The 7,451-nt window shown below is 45.4% G+C and overlaps 1 pseudogene; it reads left to right on the top strand.

Moving 5' to 3' along the window:
- The first annotated feature begins 2,975 nt into the window (after window positions 1-2,975).
- On the top strand, window positions 2,976-5,827 carry LOC102498338 (60S acidic ribosomal protein P0 pseudogene; annotated as a pseudogene).
- The last annotated feature ends 1,624 nt before the right edge of the window (window positions 5,828-7,451 follow it).

Here is a 7,451-nt window from a genome sequence, read left to right as displayed (position 1 = left end):
CCACATGGCTGATTATGGTTCGAGTCCTGGACCTGGTGGCTTGAAACTCATGAGGGGCACATGTGTGTGTGTGTGCTCAAAATCCCAAGAGGTGAATAGAGGAGAAGGGATTGTGGCATGGCCATCATCCCAGTGGGATGATTTCTCGCTTTCTGTCTCTCTGTCTCTCCAGTGAGCACATGTGCTTTATAGCCAAAAAAAATCTCTAAAAATTAATAATAATAAATAAAATAAGGGTCCAGCAGGTGGTGTGGTGGTTAAGGGCGCTGGACTCTCACATAGCCGACCACAGTTTGAATCCTGGATCTGGCAGCTTGCTTTCTCATTTTCCCTCTCTCTCACTCTGTCCCTTTCTGGTCAAATCAAAATAAATAAATAGAAAAATAAATAAATAAATAGATAGATAGATAAAGTTAAATTTTAAAAAAATCTTTAAAATTAAATAAATACATAATTAATTAAAAAATAATTTTCATAGATAAGGTCCCTGCTCTCCAAGGAGTATCTAATCTAATAGGAAAGGAAAAAGATGTTTTAGTCCCCAACTAAATCAAAGAATATATATATGTGTGTGTGTGTGTGTGTGTGTGTGTGTGTGTGTATGTGTGTATTTGCTACAGGGTACATGCACTCACCTGAGACAAACAGACAGAAAGAGTGAGGGAGAGAGGGGGGAAGTGAGAAATCACCCCAAGGAGTTGACCACACCACAATCCTGTCTCCTCTATTCTCCCTGTGGGATTCCAGGCATGAACACACTCCTCTGCATGTTTTTCAAGACACCCAGCCTGGGACTCAACCACAGTCAGCCACGTAGGATTCATCTGCCTTAACCTCCGTGCCAATAGCTGGCCCTCGAAGAATATCTCTGAATTTGATGGTTTTGCCAGACCTAAACTATCAACAACTGACATATACAAATCAAAACAATTTCTCTTTTTTACCTCCCATCTATTCCAGCCTATTTTAATCTTTAGAAGTTAAATAAGAAAAATTAGTTTATCATATTTTCCAAAATGCCCACCAATTTTTTAAAGAACTATTTTTTTTATCTAATTTAATTTATTCATTCATGTATTTTAATTTGACCAGAGAGACACGGAGAGAGAGAGAGAGAAAGTGAGAACACAAGCCATCAGGTCCAGGACTCGAACCATGATTGACCATGTGGGAGTGTCCAGCACCTTAACCACCATGCCACCTGCTGGTCCCGCCCTCCATTTTTTCCCCATGTCCATCAGATATAATAGATGGAGGAAAGAAGATGGGTGGTTGAAGGGCATATAACAAGGGACAATGTACAAAGCTGTGGGAAGAGTTAAGGGGAAAGAAAGGGTAATCCGGAACCCTGATGCAGTAGAGGAGTAGGGAGAGGTAAGGCAGCAGGGAGAGGGCGCCATTGTGGAGAGCATGGTGGATAGACTAATGGAGTCCCTAAGCACCCCACTTTCTGAGTCTCATGCCCTCGTGTGATCCCTGGCTTCTCTTAAGCACTATAGCACTGCTCTGTCACAAAGTCGGCCCTATATTTTCATTTCAGATGATAGGGTTTCATTAAATTATTATTTTAAGTATTAAGACACATATAGGCACATTGCTTTGTTGAGAATTAGAGGAGGTCAGATGGTACAGGGGTAAAAATTCAATGTTCTACGAGCCAATCCCACAGATGAGGTTTTCAGTTCAAGTCCTGAGACCTCCCTGAGTGCACTGGGCAGAGTGCCCATGGTTGGGGACAAGCTGAAGCTGGGACTAGATGGCAGTGTCATGACCCTATTGGGAGTGCTGTCTCTGTGTCCATGCCTGTCTCTCTTGCTTATGGAAGAGATAAATAAACTTAAAAAGTTTTTGAAAGTTACCTTTTTCTTTTTTTCTTTCTTTTTAAATTTTTATTTATTCATTTATTTATTTTGAAAAATTTTTGCTATAGGGCGCATGCATTCACCAGAGAGAGAAAGCAGGAAATCACCTCTGAGAGAGGCTGGTCACCCTGCACTGCCTTCTCCTTCATTTTCCTCCCAGGATCTTAGGCATGCATGCACAGCACACATGCCCAGTGTGAGTTTCAAATCACTGGGTCCGGGACTTGAACAGTCAGTCATGCGGGAGTCCAATGATGTAACCACTACGCCATCTGCTAACCCTGAAAGTTACATTTTTCTTCTCTTTTTTTAAAGTTACACTTTTCTAATCCATAAATGCTTCATTTTCTTTTGGTACTATCATGAAATGTTATTTAACTGAAAACAGTTCACCACCAGGGCTAGCAGGTGGCAGAGCAGACTCCCACATGGCAAAGATGGACCTGATGGCTTACTTTCTCACTTTCTTCTTTCTCTGGTCAAATTACAAAATAATAATAGTAAATACAATTAAAGTATTTCCTTTAAAAATAACGATAATAAAAAAATATAGAAGCCAACAGGAAGTGTAGTAGTTAAGAAGCTGGACTCTCACATGGTCAACCACAATTCGAGTCCTGGACCTGGCAGCTTGAAACTCACACTGAGCATGTGTGCATGCATGCCCAAAATCCCAAGAGGAGAATGGAGGAGAAGGGATTGTGGTGTGGTCATCCCCTCCGGGGGCTGATTTCTTACCTTTCTCTCACTGTCTCTGGCAAGCAACACATTCTATGGCAAAAATAAAGAATTTAATTTAATTAATAATTCTAAAAAGATATTTTTAAAATCATTTCACCACCTGGCGCTGGCAGGTGGCATGGTGATGCTGGACTCCCACATGACTGACCATGGTTCAAGTCCCGGACCTGGAGGCTTGCTTTCTCTCTCTTTCTTTGTGTGTGTGTCACTCTTGTCAAATTGAAAATAACAATAATAATAAATCAAATAAAGGAAAGACTTTTATCTAAAATAATAAAAATTTCACCACCTACTTGTGTGAGGTGACTCCAGGTGCCCTTGGGCGAGTGACATCGTCTTTACACCCTGCGTGGCAATCCCTGACGCTCTGCCATGGTGCCCAGGGCAGACAGGGCAACCTGGAAATCCAGCTACTTCCTTACAACCATCCAGCTTTTGGATGATCATCCAAAATGCTTCATCATGGGCATGGACAACGTGGGCTTCAAGCAGGTGCAGCACATCTGCACGTCCCTCTGCAGGAAGGCCGTTGTGCTGATGGGCAAGAACACCACGACGCACAGGAACACCATGATTGGGACATCTGGAAACAGCCCAGCTCTGGAGAGGCCGTTGCCTCACATCCAGGGGAATGTGGGCTCCGTGTTCACCAAGGACGTCACTGAGATCAGGGGCGTGTTGCTGGCCAATAAGGTGCCAGCAGCCGCCGGTGCTGGTGCCATTGCCCCTGGGGAAGTCACTGTGCCAGCCCAGAGCACTGGTCTGGGCCCAAGAAGACTGCCTTCTTCCAGGCTTTTGGCATCCCCCTTAGATCTCCAGGGACACCTTTGAAAATCCTGAGGGACGGGCAGCTGATAAAGACGGGAGACAAGGGGGGAGCCAGGGAAGCCGCACTGCCCCCCAGCTGTCACATCAGAGCCCCACGCTAGCAGCAATGGGTACAAGCAGGTCCTGGCTTTTCTGTGGAGACCCACTTGCTGAGAAGGTCAAGGCCCTCGTGGCCGCTGCCCCGTGGCCGCTGCCACCACTGCTGCTCCTGCTGCTGCCCCAGCCCTGGCCAAGGATGAAACCAAGGAAGAGTTGGAGGGGTCGACAAGAACATGGGTTTTGGCCCCTGACTGATGGCCAAAACCCAACACGACCAGCTTTATTTGTGATCAACGAAATAAACGCTTACTTCTCTTTAAAAAATGAGTAGATAAAAATAAATAAAACTGACCATAGGTTCATGTACCTACTATTTGAATAGAAACCTAACCTGTTTTCTGGCTTTAAGTTTTAAGCAAAGTTCCTTAGCATTTTTTTTTTTTATTTATTAACATTAAAACTGCTTTTCTTGGAATTAAAAAAATATATTAAAAATAAATAAGTAAAGGGGGAACCAGCAATTAGCGTAATGGCTATGTCGCTGGACTCCCACGTAGTCGACCGTGGATCGCGTCCCCGACCCGGTGGCTTAAACTCACGCTAGGCGCGTGTGTTTAAAAAAACAAAAAAAAAATCCTAAGAGGAAAACTGAGAAGGGTTTTCGGAGTGGCCATCTCCCCCAGGGGGGGATTTCTCACTTTCTGTCTCTCTGTCTCTGTCTCGCCAACGAGTGCATGCGTCCTATAGCAAAAATCTCTCTCAAAAAAAAATCTTTAAAAAGAGAATCGAGGGACCAGCAGTTAGCGTAATGGCTATGTCGCTAGACTCCCACGTAGCTGACCACGGTTTGAGTCCTGGACCTGGTGGCTTAAACTCACGCCGGGTGTGTGTGCGTGCATGCCCAAGATCTGAGAGGAGAATGGAGGAGAAGGGACTGCAGCATGGCCATCCCTCCTGGGGGGTGATTTCTTGCTTTCTGTCTCTCTGTCTCTCTCTGTCTTTCCCGTGAGTGCACGTGCCCTATAGCAAAAAAAAAAAAAAAAAAAAAAAAAACTCTTAAAAAAAAGAATCGAAATTTGATTGCTTAAGTATAAAATGTTTTTAAAAAGGAGAATACAAAGAAATGCACAGCAGACAGCATTATAAGAAATATATTTCCCTGTCTTCACAAGGTGTTGCAAAGCTTGAATATCACTCTATTAATGCGAAGAAATAATACCTTGAGGAAACAATGTGTCGTACTTCACCCCAGAACCAGTGGTAATTACCTTCCTGACGTTCATTTGGGCAAAAATCAGCCGTCATTAGACTTATGCTTTCGGATGCTGGCGCACTAAATTAGGTCGTTGCCTTACTAATAAGTCACCTTGGGTATTACCCGTGCTAGCTCTGCTCAGTTCAGTGGCTCGGGAATAAACGGCAGAGGCAGGAAGGGGAGTTACGAGTGTTCGTGTTGGTGGCGAGATCAGGGAGCCGCAGGACAGCTCTGAGCGCTGCAGCGGAAATGTCATCTTAAATAACAAGGCTAATAAATCCTCCCAGCGAGAACGCGTGGACACCCAAGTCCGTCCTGCTGTGCTCAGCGAGAATGCTGTTTCTGGGGCTGCTCACCAAGTCCCACCACCTGGTGGTTTAAAGTAATAGAAAGGGATCTTCTCACGGTCTGGAGGCCAGAGTGAAATCCATTCGCCGGCAGGGCTGCCTGGTCCCCGAAGGCTCTGGGGAGCTTCCGGCATTTCTTAATCAGTGGTGCACAAGTCCCATCTCTGCCTCCATCTTATTATTTTTATTTTTCAATTTTGCTATAAAGCATGTGGGTTCATCAGAGAGAGACAGAGAGAGAGGTAGTGAGAAAACATCCCCAGGGGCGAAGGCCATGTTGTAATCCCTTCTCCCTGCCGCCTCCATCTCTAAATGCCTTTTCCACTTTCATGTCTTCTCTGCCTCTGATAAACATTTGTCATTGGATTTAGAGCCCTCCAGATAGCCCAGGATGATCTCATCTTGAGATCCTTAATTTGATTACATCTGCAAACATCTTTTTTGCCAATAAAGTAACATTCACAGGTGCCCGGGGTTAGGGCATGGCCTACGGTCCGAACCACTGCAGCTACGGAGGCCGAGCGTTTACTTCTCCGAGGGCCAAGTATCTCCTCTCATAGAGAGACACTCTGTGGAAGAGCAAAAAGAAAGGCTCGAGGCTGGACAGTGGTGCGGCGAGGCTGATCCACATGAGAAGGTTCCAGATTCAGGTCCAGAGATCTCTCAGTACCTCGAACATGTGCATGTCCGCAGTCCAGGGCTGGCTGATGTTGCTTGTTGATTGTGGCATCAAGACCCTCTTGGGTGTGTTGTCTCTGTCTCTCTCTCTCTCTGTCTTTCTTATTCACGGAAGAAATAAACTTCAAAAACAATAGTTTTAGGACCAGCAGATAGCGTAATGGTTATGTCACAGGACTCCCATGTAGTTGACAGCAGTTTGAGTCCCAGACCTGGAAGCTTAAAACTCACACTGAGGACATGTACATGCCCAAAATCTTGAGAGGAGACAGGAGAAGAAGGGATTCCAGCATGGCCATCTCCCCTAGGGAGTGGTTTCTCGCTTTCTGTCTCTTTGTCTCTCTGTCTCTTCAGCAAGCACATGCACCCCATAGCAAAAATCTCTCTAAAGGAACCAGCAGTTTGCGTAATGGCTATGTCACTGGACTCCCATGTAGTCGACTGCAGTTTGAGTCCCGGACCTGGTGGCTTAAACTCACGTCGGGCACGTGTGCGCGCGTGCCCAAGATCCCGAGAGGAGAATGGTGGAGAAGGGATTGCAACATGGTCATCCCTCCTGGGGGGTGATTTCTTGTTTTCTATCTCTCTGTCTCTCTGGCGAACGCACGCACTCTATAGCAAAAACCTCTCCCCCCTACAAAAAAAAAGAAAAAAAACTCTCTCTAAAAATAATAGTAGTTTTAGGCTAGCAGGTGGTGTGGAGGCTAAGGCAGCTAGGTCTTATATGGCCAACTGCATGGTTTGAGTCCCAGACCTGGTGGCTTAAAAATCATGCTGAGCACATGTGCACGCGTGCTCAAAGTCCCAAGAGGAGAGTGGAGGATAGGGCATTGTGACATGACCATCACCCATGGGAGTGATTTCTCACTTTCCTTCTCTGTGGCGAGGGAACATACTTTGTAGCAAAAAAAAAAAAAAAAAAAAATAAGAAAGTTATTTTTATATTGATATACACAGCTTTGATTAGGAAGCCAAAGTTACAGAAGTGCTTAGACAAATAACATCTAAGCTCTGAAATAAAATTTAACACATAAAATCATTTTTTAATTGCCAGAGGGCTTGTGCACTCACCAGAGACAAAAAATAACACACCCGAGTGGGCCGTGGTGACACTGTAACCCCTTGTCCGTTTCTCCGTCCTGTTGGGATTTGCGGCAAGCATGCACACACACCCTGTGTATTTTTCAAGCTGCTGGGGCTGGGATTCCAACAGAGATTCACCATGTGGGAGTCATCTCCCTTAATCACTAGGTCAGCCCCAAACCATCATTAATTAAATGTATTTGGTTTTTGTTTTGTTTTGTTTTTAGGTTTTCGTCCTAGGGCACATGTGTTCACCAGAGAGAGACAGAGAGAGGGGAAGTGAGAAATTACCCCCCAGGAAGGATGACCACGCTGCAATCCCTTCTCCTCCATTCTGCTCTCAGGATCTTGGGCACGTGCACACATGCATCCAGTTTCAAGCCACCATGTCTGGGACTTGAAGGGTGGCCAACCAAGTGGGAGTCCGTCACCTTCACCACCACCACACCATCTACCAGCCCCCAATGCACCTGTTGTTAGCTCCGTGTCTCTAACTCAGGGTGTCCTGTGTAGTAGCTATACCTGCTTCAGTCTTAGGGTTTATCCTTGTGGTAGAGAGCCACCGTTTTCTTTTTGACTGCCCACTGTCTGAACCCCCTCCGTGTGTGTGAGTAACCC

The sequence above is a fragment of the Tupaia chinensis genome, unplaced genomic scaffold, assembly GCF_000334495.1.
Source record: "Tupaia chinensis unplaced genomic scaffold, TupChi_1.0 Scaffold144017_1, whole genome shotgun sequence".
Taxonomy (NCBI): Eukaryota; Metazoa; Chordata; class Mammalia; order Scandentia; family Tupaiidae; genus Tupaia; species Tupaia belangeri.
This window is presented reverse-complemented; position numbering and strand designations above follow the sequence as displayed.